Genomic DNA, 14925 nt, shown 5'->3' on the forward strand with positions numbered 1-14925 from the left:
TATATATATGAATATATATATATATGAATATATATATATATTCATATATATTCATATATATATATATATTCATATATATTCATATATATATATATAAATATATATATATATTCATATATATTCATATATATATATATATATATTCATATATATATATATATATATATATATATATATATATATATATATATATATATATATATATATATATATATATATATATATGAATATATATGAATATATATATATATTTATATATATATATGAATATATATATGAATATATATATATATATGAATATATATATATGAATATATGAATATATATTCATATATATATATTCATATATATATATATATTCATATATATATTCATATATATATATAAATATATATATATTCATATATATTCATATATATATATATTCATATATATATATATATATATATATATATATATATATATATATATTCATATATATATATATATATATATATATATATATATGAATATATATATATGAATATATGAATATATATTCATATATATATATATGAATATATATTCATATATATGAATATATATTCATATATTCATATATATATATATTCATATATATATATATATATATATATATATATATATATATGAATATATATATATATATATATATATATTCATATATATATATATATATATATATATATATATATATATATGAATATATATATATATATATATATATTCATATATATATATATATATATATATATATATATATATATATATATGAATATATATATATGAATATATGAATATATATTCATATATATATATATGAATATATATTCATATATATGAATATATATTCATATATTCATATATATATATATATATTCATATATATATATATTCATATATATATATATATTCATATATATATATATATATATGAATATATATATATATATATATGAATATATATATATATGAATATATATATATATATATACATACATATATATATATATATATATATATATATACATATATATTCATATATATATATATTCATATATATATTCATATATATATATTCATATATATTCATATATATTCATATATATATATTCATATATATATATATATGAATATATATTCATATATTCATATATATATATTCATATATATATGAATATATATATATATATTCATATATATATATATATATTCATATATATATTCATATATATATATATATATGAATATATATATATATGAATATATGAATATATATGAATATATATATATATATGAATATATATATATGAATATATATGAATATATATGAATATATATATATGAATATATATGAATATATATATATGAATATATATGAATATATATGAATATATATATATATATATATATATATATTCATATATATATATGAATATATATATTCATATATATATATATATATATATATATATATATTCATATATATATATATATATATATATATGAATATATATATATATATATATGAATATATATGAATATATATATATATTTATATATATATATGAATATATATTCATATATATATATATATATATTCATATATATATATATATATATATATATATATATATATATATTCATATATATATATATATATATATATATATATATATATGAATATATATGAATATATATATATATATATGAATATATATGAATATATATATATATTTATATATATATATGAATATATATATGAATATATATATATATATGAATATATATGAATATATATATATTCATATATATATATATTCATATATATATATATATATATGAATATATATATATATATATATATATATATATATATATATATATGAATATATATATATGAATATATATGAATATATATATATATGAATATATATATATATGAATATATATATATATGAATATATATATATATTCATATATATTCATATATATATATATATTCATATATATTCATATATATATATAAATATATATATATATTCATATATATTCATATATATATATATATTCATATATATATATATGAATATATATATATATGAATATATATGAATATATATATATATGAATATATATATATATGAATATATATATATATGAATATATATATATATTCATATATATTCATATATATATATATATTCATATATATTCATATATATATATAAATATATATATATATTCATATATATTCATATATATATATATATTCATATATATATATATATATATATATATATATGAATATATATATATATATGAATATATATGAATATATATATATATTTATATATATATATGAATATATATATGAATATATATATATATATGAATATATATGAATATATATATATAAATATATATATATATTCATATATATATATATATATTCATATATATATATATATATTCATATATATATATATATATATATATATATTCATATATATATATATATATATATATATATATATATATATATATATATATATGAATATATATATATATATATATATATATATATATATATATGAATATATATATTCATATATATTCATATATATTCATATATATATATATATTCATATATATATATTCATATATATGAATATATATGAATATATATTCATATATATGAATATATATATATGAATATATATATATATATATATGAATATATATATATATATATGAATATATATATATGAATATATATATATATATATGAATATATATATATATGAATATATATATATGAATATATGAATATATATTCATATATATATATATGAATATATATTCATATATATGAATATATATTCATATATTCATATATATATATTCATATATATATATATTCATATATATATATATATATTCATATATATATATATTCATATATATATATATATTCATATATATATATATTCATATATATATTCATATATATATATTCATATATATTCATATATATTCATATATATATATTCATATATATATATATATGAATATATATTCATATATTCATATATATATATTCATATATATATTCATATATATATATATATTCATATATATATATTCATATATATATATATATATATGAATATATATATATATGAATATATGAATATATATGAATATATATATATATATGAATATATATGAATATATATGAATATATATATATATATATATATATATATATATATATATATATATATGAATATATATATATATATATATATATATATATGAATATATATATATATATATTCATATATATATATGAATATATATATATGAATATATATATGAATATATATATATATATGAATATATATATATATATATTCATATATATTCATATATATGAATATATATATATGAATATATATATATGAATATATATATATATATATATATATATATATTCATATATATATATATATTCATATATATATTATATATATATATGAATATATATATATATATATATTCATATATATATGAATATATATATATGAATATATATATATATATATGAATATATATATATATATATATTCATATATATATATGAATATATATATATGAATATATATATGAATATATATATATATATGAATATATATATATATATATTCATATATATTCATATATATGAATATATATATATGAATATATATATATATATATATATATATATATATATATATATATATTCATATATATATATATATTCATATATATATTATATATATATATGAATATATATATATATATATATGAATATATATATATATATATATATATTCATATATATATATATATATATGAATATATATATATATATGAATATATATATATATATATATATATATTCATATATATATATATATTCATATATATCTTATATATATATATGAATATATATATATATATATATGAATATATATATATATATATATATATGAATATATATATATATATATGAATATATATATATATATATATATATATATATATATATATATATATATGTCTCGCAAGGAAAGCCTTAATTTTTAGAGAACCATGAAGAAAGCCAGTTATAAGGGTGGCTGCCCCCCCCCCTCGAGATAACGATAAGACCAAGGTCCCTCCCGGTTGTTTAGTCGTCTTGCTTGCGTCATTTTTTTAACCTAGGGAAATGGGAATCTTGGTTTTTGAAAACCTAGGTAAAAGAGAACCCTGGTTTTTGAAAACCTAGGTAAAAGAGAACCCTGGTTTTTGAAAACCTAGGTAAATAGAAACACTGGGTTTTTGTTTCCTGGGTTGTTGGAAATGCCTGGGTTCTGATTTTATGTGTAAAGTAAAACCCCTGGTTTCAATTCTATGGGTAAGTGAAATAGGCCTTTTCTGGAAACCTATGGGTTATCTAGTGTGTAAATACAGTATAAATACTGGAGCTTAAGCTCAGGGTATGGGGGATCACTTCTGAGAATTCTCATCGGTGTGGATCTCGTGTGGTGGAATGAAACAATAAAGCTGGACCCTTGCTTCTTCTCACTCACGGCTGGTGTATTTTTTCTATCTCCAACTGGTCTCAGAGGTAGATGTGAGTATTGGCTTCTAAGTTGAATTTTAAATGTTTGTGGGTAATAGGCTAAATTCGAGCCAACATTTGGCGACCCAGATGGGACTGGGCTAAGATCTATATGTCTGGAATCTCTCCCGTGGGACTTCGCTCTCTAAGCAACAGACAGGCCGTATAGGAAAAGGCATTGCAGACGCCTGTTATTTCAAAGCTCTGTTTTAGTGGTCTGTTGTTACGATTGAGAAGCACCGGGGTGGGAAGAAAGACTAAGTGGGTCTCCAAAAGAACCTGGAGTGAGTGAGAAGAGGTAAGAGAGAAGTGTAGATTGTAGAATGTACTTTTTATAATTGTAATAAAGAAATGGTATATGTGTTGTGTGAGTGAAAGTCCTGCAATACCGCTGGAGGAAGGGAAAAAAGGTAGAAAAAAGAGTAGAGAAATAGAGAAATACTCCAGGGCGGGGATAGAAAGCAGGTGGAAAATGAGGCCTCAGACCCCAGATACCGGCTACTAGACTTGACTAGCAGTCTAGTGGTGGCTGCATTGGTGGGGACCCCTAATACCGCTGGAAAAGGATTAGATAAAAGATAGATAGATAGATTAGATTCCAGGGCTGGATAGAGAGGGGAATAAATCCTGGGCCCAGGTCCGGGTCGTGCAATACAGCATGCCCGGTGTATGAATGGAATATGTACTAACAAATGTGTGTGCTTAAAATATATGTGCTTATAATATGTATAATATGAGTGTGGTGTGAGAGCGTGTAAGTTTTGGAGACAGGGAAAAAGTATTTATTAGTGCTCTGAACAAGAGAGCTCCATACATTTGACGCTTGATAAGATTTAGGGAAAAAGAAAAAAGGGGAAAAAAAAAAAGGGAGAATAATAATAATAATTTTTTTTTTTTGAAAAAGTTGTATTTAATTTATGTGACTGTAAGCTTCATACATGCGAGCTGGTGTGAAGGCGTTTTATATTCTGAGACCACAATGGTGTGTATGTAATAACTAAATATGTGTAAGAGAGTGTGTGACACAATGTGTATATGAGTGTGCCGACGTTGTTGATAGAAAGGGGTGTATGTGTGTGTTCCTATCTGTTCTTATCTGCACAAGCAGGCCTGTCTTCTGTGTGGAAAGGAAAAAAGGAAAAGAAGAAAAATGTGTGTGTGTGCGCACTTCAGATTGAGCTGACTAATATAGAACAGTGTGAGATTTTTGTTTTTAAATTTGTTTTAATGTTTTGAATCTGATATGGACTTTCTGTGAGTCGAGTGTGACTGTGTGTATTATAACTTTATTGGTATCAATAACTGCTGTTTTAAAAACTGGAGGAGCATGCAAGAATTGTAAACAAACAAACAAAAAAAAAAAACATTTATTTTTTTTTGTTTTTTAATATTTTAGGCATCTGTCAGACTGCCCATTGGGTGAATAAGAACTTCCAGACCAGTAATATATAACAAAATTGTTGAGAAATCAGGGAGTCAGTCCATTGGGACCTTTTCATTTATATTCCATAAATTATGAAGGTGTTGTTCAGTTAAATGACAAATAATAATACAATTTAATTTTTGTTTAATTACCCAAAATTGGGTAATGTTGAATAGGTAAATATTATGTCTAAGAATATTGTAAACATGTAAGAATTGTCTGTTGTGTGAGGCTGTGTGAATTACCTAAAGTTAAACTTAAAACTTATAAGAGTAATTGAATCATTTAACTTAATTAATTAATCATCATAAGTAAATTGAGTGTATGTACTTTGAGTGTATGTGAGTCCCTAGGGAGGCTGGCTGGGCCAAGTACCGACGGAAGGGAAAAGCGGGCATAAATCGGTACGAGATAGGCTAAGCAGGCGGGAACAACGGACAAGGTAGGAGGAAAACATTTGGCTGTGAGGCATAACTTAGTGGATTTAGGGGGTGTGTGCGGCCGACTTTAAGAGCTGAGAGGTGTGAGACACGACCAGAGTTATGGCTGAATGTAAGAAAAAGATGAGCCCGATAGAGAGGGTGATAAGCAAACACTGTACAGATGAGAAGGACATTAGACATTATTGTAAAAAATGGAGTGAGAAGACTAGTGGTGAGTGGAAATGGCCCGAGGAAGGTACTTTTGATGAACAGCTATGCCAGATAATGAAAGAGAGATTAGCTGTATGGAATGAACAGAAAAAAGGCTTGAGAGTGAGGGAGAAATGTGTGAAGACAGAGAAGATAGTGGACTGGTTTGTGGAGGCAGGGAAAGAAGAGAAGGAGAAGGATAGGCGGTAGAGAGAACGAAAAGAGGCGGTGATACGGAAGAAAGAAGAAAGGGAAGCAAGCCTAGGAAAAAAGATAAAAGAAGCCATTCAGGAGGAATTGGCCGAGGCCCCGCCCTCATATAATCCTCAGTACCGCCCTCCAGTGAGACCTGTCGGAAGTGCCCCACCCGCCGGGCTCTACATGATGCAAGACCTGGAAGACAGAGAAGATGAATGGAAGGAAACTGAGGTGGACATAAAGGGAACATTCACCGGATACCAAAGAATGAGGCATCGCATGCGGGAGGATGAAGAACGTATCAAAATGGAAGGAGCTGCCGGATACGAGGATAGAACCCCGGTCGAGAACGAAAGCCCACGGCTGGACCTCCCACAGGTAGGCAACAAGGAGAGGGACAGGGAACTACAGGAGTATATGAAAAACTGGACCCGCACTCCGGGGTGGCCGGAGCACAGGGAGATCCCCCCCAGCACTAGCACCCCGAGGCCAGGGTCACGGCCGATGGTGCACAAGCACAAAGACAAGGAACTGGAGGAAATACAGGAGCAGGAGGGGCATGGGACCAGGGGCAATCAAGAAAGTTGTCGGAGCGAGAGAGGGCACGAGGGTGGAAACGGAGCACAAGGGGCTCCACATACCAAAGGAGGAGGAAAAAGTGAGCCGAGAGACAATGTGGGGCGGATGGTCCGTATAGAGGGGGATGTGGTGCTCTCCCCATATGCTGTCGAGGAGGATAAGGAATTGGAGGGCAGGATTCGACGGCTAGAGGACGGGATATCATACGGCGTGGGTAAAATGGATGAATTGAAAAATCTCGCAGGTCAAGCGTTCCAAATGGCGACTGCTGTGAAAAATAAGTATGCGCACAAGCCGCGTTTGGGAGAGTCAAAATCACAAAGGTCGGGAAGAGCACTGAACCAGTCAGCAGGAAAACATGTGAAAAGCCTGAGTAAGGCCTCAAAAGTCCTAATATATCACCAGCAGAAGAAGAAGCAAGTAAGTTCAGACATGGAACTGGACGACCAAGTGGGGACTGAGAGCGAGGGGACTGAAACAGACAACGAAGGAAAAGTTGAACAAGACGTCAATGAGGAGGAGGACTTGGACGATTTGAAGCTTAGAGGAGCACTACGGAACAGGGAAAGCCTGAGGCCCCCAGTGAGATTCGAACCTGGTGTCACAGCGTGCTTGGCGCATGCCCGCTCCCAGTCGGAGCCCAGCCTTACTCAGATGCCCCTCATGGTTAAAGGAAAAGCCCTACATTATGCACCCTGGAGTTTCATGGACCTAACGGGCCTGATCCAACGATTACCCAACATGTGTGAAGGGGGGCAGAAATGGATTACACAGTTTGAGGAAAAAACATCAGGACAGCACCTGGCGATAGGCGATATCAAAGCCATTCTCTGCCAAACAGTGGGCAAGGGACGGGCTGAAGAAATTTTCGATGGGGCAGAACACAGGGATTTGATAGACGACCCCAAGGCTGAGGCCATCCCGTTTGGCCTATACCGACAAGACATATGGGATGCTGTGAGGAGTATGTATCCGGCTAAGATGGACCCTGGGAAGCTTGAAAATATAAAACTGAAAGACGAAGAAAACGTGATAACCTTCATACAAAAGTTTCAAGATAAATGGAGGGATGAAACGGGTGCCAAATGGGACGATTCAGTGGCAAGTGTGGGACTGTTCAAACTGCTATTGAAGAAGGCTCTCCCTGGGGAGGTACAGAAGAAGTTAGAGGAAGTGGTGGGGCTCAACGCAATGGAATGGGCTTCATTTCTGGCACATGTGACCCATCACGTGGAGCAACACAGGAAGCTGAAAAAAGAAGCTAAAGATGCCACTGAAACCCTAATGAGCCAACTCTATAAAGCACAGCTCGGCGAACTGACCAGGACTAAACAGGAAGAGAAGGAACGGAGGAGGGAGCACATTAAACAAGCGGCAGTGATGGTGCCCCATACACAAGCGTCAGCCCCAGCACAGGCTGACCCTATGCTGTTGGCCAAGGGATACCAAACCCACCCACAACAGCAAGTCCCACACATAACTACTATGCTGCACCCCGCCCAGATGGATTACATATATCATATGAGGGCCCCCATGCACCCGGGAATGCCACCTGCCTGGGGGAGGGGACGAGGATACGGACGGGGTCGAGTTTTGCCCAGGCCAAATATGGCAACTGAAGGGTGTTGGGGATGCGGTGATCCTAGCCACTTCAGGAGAAATTGTCCACATGTCCCACGACCAACTTGGGGAGACCGCGTGGATAGGGCTGAAAGAAGAGGTCAGGTGCTTGGACCGAGAGCACCGGAGAGCTATGGAATGCCACCTCGGTGCCAACCGCTACCCCCAGTACCCCAAGGTGGCCCCATGTATGGCCCCTATGGGGAGCCGGGACCCAGCCAGAGTTGAGGAGGCCGAGAGAAGCCCAGGGGGGAGCTCATGCAGTCCGTCACCACACTGCATCCAGAACAAGAGCCAACTGTTACAGTGACGATCGGAAACACCTTGCAAGCACCTTTTATGATCGACACTGGAGCTACATATTCAAGTATAGGGAAAGAAGGTTCACAGCTCCCCCTCACCTGTAAGGCTATTCAAACTATGGGCTTCTCAGGAAAAATACAGACCTTACGATTCACCGAGCCTCAAGAACTATCTCTGGATGGTGTGACAATACAAGCACCACTGTTATATTCGCCAGGAGCGCCTGTTAACTTACTGGGACGTGATGCCCTGTGTAAGTTGGGAGCTCAGATACAGTGCGAAGCGACTGGGATTTGGGTGACGTTCCCCAAATCAATATCCACACAATTCTTACTGTTGCACGAGCCACCTAGCACCGCCCGTAATGTGAGGATGGTATACTGGCTAGAGATGTCCGATCCAGCTAACTCGGAACTCTGGCACAGATACGCAGAATGGAAACCATGGTTACAGTACATGCGGCCCGATTGCACCGAAGTGGAGGCCCCTTTATATTGCACTATTAAAAATGATGACGGTGGACGAGACCAGAAATATGCTCAGCTTTGGGAGGACATGGAACAGGGACAAGTAATGGACATTAAAACCATGGAAATAATAAGCGGCCCACAGGGAGTGGCGGCTATTATAAAGCTCCCAGATAGAATCGCTAACTGGTATCAGCTGGAAGGGACAGCGCCCCATGTCACACTCATGGTCACCAAAGGCCTGGAACGGGAAGAGGTAGAGCCAATGATAGGGCAGGCAAAAGAAGTACAAGAGTGGAAGCCAACTACCAATCCATCCTTGCACAAGTCGCCTGATGGAAAGTTTGTGCGAATCTCAGTAACAGCAGTTGATACCGCCGTGGCCACTAGTGTCTGCATATGCACGAACACGGACCGGAGTGGTTTACAAATGGCAGTTAAGGCAGCAAAAGATCAGGACAATGAGGAAATACTGAAAACTATTCCAGAAGAGCTATGGACAAAACATCCGACCGACGTAGGGTTGGTTAAATCCGCCGACCTAGCTCAGATTAAGGTAAAAGAGAATGCAAGGTTGCCCTACCAGAAACAGTATCCGTTGTCAGTGCAAGCTAGAGAAGGCATACAGCCCACAATACACGGATTGGTAGAGGCCGGAGTTCTAATCTCCACGCGAAGTCAGTGCAATACCCCCATTTTTCCAGTTAGAAAACCTGACTCAGAGAAGTGGAGGCTAGTACATGATTTGCGTGCTATTAACCAAATTGTGATACCGGAAACACCAGTAGTGCCAGACCCACACACCCTATTGTCGAACATTCCAGAAGGGACCAAATGGTATACTGTCATAGATTTATGCTCAGCATTTTTTAGCGTGCCACTGCACCCAGACTCACAGCATTTGTTTGCTTTCACATACGAAGGGCAGCAGTACACATACACTAGACTTCCGTAGGGATACTGTGAAAGCCCATCCATATTTAATCAGGTACTGGCTCAAGACCTCTCAGCCCTGGAGTGCCGTAGCACCATCTTGCAATATGTCGACGACCTTTTGATTTGTAGTGCGTCTAAAGAGCAATGCCAGCACGACTCTCTAAAGGTTCTAAGAATGTTGGCCGAAAATGGCCACAAAGTAAGTAAAGAAAAGTTGCAATTTTGTAGACAAAAGGTGGAATACCTAGGTCGTGTGTTAGAGGGAGAAAGCCGTACTATAGCACCAAAGCATGTAGAGGCCATACGCAAGGCCCCACAGCCAACCACCGTGCGACAGATGTTGGCATTTCTAGGAATGGCGGGGTTCAGTCGTCCATGGATATGTGAGTTCGCGCTAAGGGTCCAACCATTACGGGATATGATTAAGGCAGCAGACCAATCACAGCCAAATGCCCCCCTCGTCTGGACTCCTGAAGCTCTAGCTGCACTCGCAGATATTAAAATGGCCTTAATGACCGCTCCTGCATTGGCTAACCCAGATTATAGCAAACCTTTTCACCTCTATGTATCCGAAAGAAAGGGGTACGCATCGGCCGTCCTAACTCAGCAGCAACAAGGGATGGGAAAACAGGCCATCTCCTATTACAGCACGGCTCTTGATAACGTGGAAAAAGGGATGCCCCCCTGTTATCGGTCTTTGGCAGCGGCCGCATTTGCATATCAGAAAGCGTCCTCAATCACCATGGGGCACCCAGTTACATTATATACGACCCATGCACTGCATGCGCTCCTAACGAGTCAGACCTTTGTGATAACGAACTCCCGTCGAACAGGATATGACTCCATTCTGTCAGCCCCGGAGCTCACCATAGAACGGTGCACCACGGTGAATCCGGCCGATAAACTGGTAACCCCGATAGATGGTGTACCCCATGAGTGCGTAGCAGTATCAGAGATATTTTTGAAAGCGCGTTCAGATTTGGAGAACTGCCCTATTGATAATGCTAAGCATACGTATTTTGTGGACGGTTCCTGTTATCGTACTAATACGGGCAATAAGGCTGGGTTGGCAGTAGTAGAAGCACGACGAAACCCGGCGACGTTTGAGGTAGTGATGAGTGTTCCGCTCCCCCAACCCTGCTCGGCCCAGCTAGCTGAACTACGGGCGTTGACAGCTGCATGTAATTTGGGCCGTAATGAGAGTTGCAATATATATACGGACTCAGCCTATGCTCATGGAGTCTGCCATGTGTTTGGACCAATCTGGGCTCAAAGGGGATTCCAGCGGGCAGATGGGACCGCCGTGACCCACGGGGAGGCGATTTCAGATTTACTAGATTTTTACAGCAGGGCTAATAGTACTCTTTTTCCTTTTCTACGACCCAATGTTTAAAAGAAATGCCCTGGATTCCTATCATACATTACACCCACTAGCGACTGCTACTTCCCGCACAGCCCTCTATCCTCGTATTAGGCGTGTTCGATCCTGGACGGCCCCTGGCTCCACTATAGGTTCCCGTAGCTCGATGTGCGCGTTAGCTCTCCTTAGACTCGCCCATGAAGAGTCCCTGATTGGGAGAAGTCCCTATTTGGCCTCATTCACTTTCTCCCCAGCTCGGTCTGTGGAGATTCGCGTAGGACATCTTAGAATTACTGGTAGGGCACGGACGAGTAGGTGCTCCTTCGAGCTGCCCACGATTGGCCCCCTGTGGCTACCGTTCCTTTGCTCGGCTACGGCATGTTCTTACCATGATAGTACAGGGTCACCCTTCGCATCCCGGGCTCTCCACCCCCTCCTCATTGCCCCGATGTCAACTCCACTCGCACATAAATTAATGAAATTACAATATTATTCAATCTCTACCGCTAACACTTCGCTCACGGAGGAGCAGAGTAACATGTACATGGCATGGATGGTCCACACTGCTCGATCTGTGACGGATCGCTCGTGTCTCGTATGTCATGATCGTAGCCTCACCCCCCATTTTATGCTGCCTATGGGGAACCTCAAAGAATGTCTCACCAACCCCTATTCTGTTGATTTTTTGTGTCCTACTGTGTGCCTCCTTGGGGCCCTTTCGGCTGATTTTGGCCCATCGTGGATGCACAATGCAAGCTCCTCATGCCTGTTTCACCCTGTAACCACTCAAGTGTCGACTTTTGTCCGCGTCCAACCATCTCTGCCCTCGTTCTTTCCCATCTGCCTCTGCTCCTCTGTTGGCGTATATCCTGTGGGAAATATGTCTGCCCGATGTAATGTCTCCCTGTTCGCTAATGATTTGCAAATTGAAACCCCCTCTGTTTGTGATTCACCCCCATGCACCCCCAACGTGGTAATTCCCCTACCTGATCTTAGTGGTGGTACTGTTCCCCTTGCGGATGTGTTCTGGTTTTGCGGGGGCCAACGTGTACGCCAGACCTTGCCTGCGGAGTGGCAGGGATGCTGCGCCCCGGTTAGGTTGGATGGTAAGACCCGTGTTTTGTTGGTGGCTGACCGCCCGTCATCCGGCCGGTCCCGTTCACGCCGCGACGTGGCCCAATGGACTCAGTATGTCCGTGACGCTGATGCAGCGAACTATTCTGACTGGGCTGCTGGTGAGACCGTCCATCTTGACTTTGGGGGTACCCCCGTTGGCGTTCCTGCTCGCTACAGAGCCATGGAGGCCGTTGGCAGTGGTGTACCGTCTATTTTACTCCCGGCCGTGCAGATCAACCGCAACGTGGCATGGATTAATTACATGTGGTACAACGAGCAACGCTTCATTAACTACTCGCTGAGTGCTCTCGGACTGGTCCGTGATCAGCTCCATGCCACTTCCCTCATGGCTGCTCAGAACCGTTTTGTCCTGGACCAGATGCGGGCCCCGGAGGAAGGTGTCTGTACAATGATTGGTCCCGAGTGCTGTGCTGCAATCCCTTTGCACACTGGTTCTGAGGGAGCCCTCTCCAAGGTCCTGGGCCAACTACAAGCCCTCCAGACGGAGCAAGCGGCTAACTCCGGCTTTGGGTCTAGTCTCCGCCTCCCGCCGTGGCTCTCCTGGTTTCTTTCTGGAGATTGGACTGCTACCCTGACCCGCTTGGGAGCGTCCCTGTTCGTCCTCCTTCTCCTTATGGCTCTGGTGGCCTGCTGTGTGATCCCCTGCGCACGGCGGATGGTGATGTCCCCAGCCTCCTTTTCTGGCCAGTATGTTGTTAAGGGTGAGGCGTTACCGCCTCAACGGGGGGTGGTGATTGAGACCATGCGACGGGGGTCAATGAGCAGCGACAGCAGCGACAGACAGGGGTCAATGAGCAGTGACAGCAGCAACACCAGCGTCTACGAGAACATGAGACGGGACATGAGCCAGGACTGATGGGAAAGGGGGCGCAAGGACCCGTTTGTACAAGGTAGTGGCAAGGTAATGGGCCTATCCGAGACAAACGGGACCTATTGGTGTTTTCTATATGTTCATTTGTGTTGCAGATCTACTGAACCCTGAGGGGTGAGAAGAAGATGTGATTATCCATACCCTGGGTGTAAGTGCTAGCCTAACCTCTCCCCAAAGGGTGGTTCTCTACAGTACGTAAAGTGCTTGAGCCGAAGACAACTGGAATACAGAGGGATACTGCCGATAGAGACTGTTATGCCGAGTGTTATAAAATGTGTATGTATGTATGACATGTAATGTGATGGGCAAAAAAGTGTGACGCAATCAGGCACAGAAAAGTATAATGGTGCTGCTGAGCACATGGTGCTGGCAGGGTGGGAATTTTTCCTCGTAAGAGGTTTTTTCGCCCACCCCTGACTGCGAAAGACTGGGGTTGGTTTTTGAGGGGAAGCAAGAATCTGCAGGTCCCGACAAATACAAAACTGTGGGCTGACAGGCCTAGTTGAGAAAGATAGGGACGTGTAGATCAAGTAGTTAGTTACTGTAGTGTACTCATACGTATGGCAGTAGTAGTAGTAATAAATGATTAGGGGAACTCAGTTAATCTTATAATCGATGTAGGCAAACAAACGTATAATCAAGGTAGTTAAATTCGAAATGAGATATATATATATATATATATATATATATATATATATATATATATATATATATATACATAGTTAAAAGG

The 14925-nt window shown here is 36.3% G+C and overlaps 1 protein-coding gene across 3 annotated transcripts in view; it reads left to right on the forward strand.

The window, feature by feature from the left end:
• Nucleotides 1-14925, forward strand: part of acsm3 (acyl-CoA synthetase medium chain family member 3) — a 44967-nt gene that overhangs the window by 18633 nt on the left and 11409 nt on the right. The window contains exon 1 of one of the 3 annotated variants that reach the window (XR_008398554.1): nucleotides 11392-14225. The exons of the other annotated variants lie outside the window; for them this stretch is intronic. The gene's annotated coding sequence lies outside the window, so the exon portion shown is untranslated. Of the gene's footprint in view, nucleotides 1-11391; nucleotides 14226-14925 lie in introns of those variants that run through there. 3 annotated transcript variants of the gene reach the window in all.

The sequence above is a fragment of the Ictalurus punctatus genome, chromosome 20 (genome assembly GCF_001660625.3).
Source record: "Ictalurus punctatus breed USDA103 chromosome 20, Coco_2.0, whole genome shotgun sequence".
NCBI classification, from domain to species: domain Eukaryota; kingdom Metazoa; phylum Chordata; class Actinopteri; order Siluriformes; family Ictaluridae; genus Ictalurus; species Ictalurus punctatus.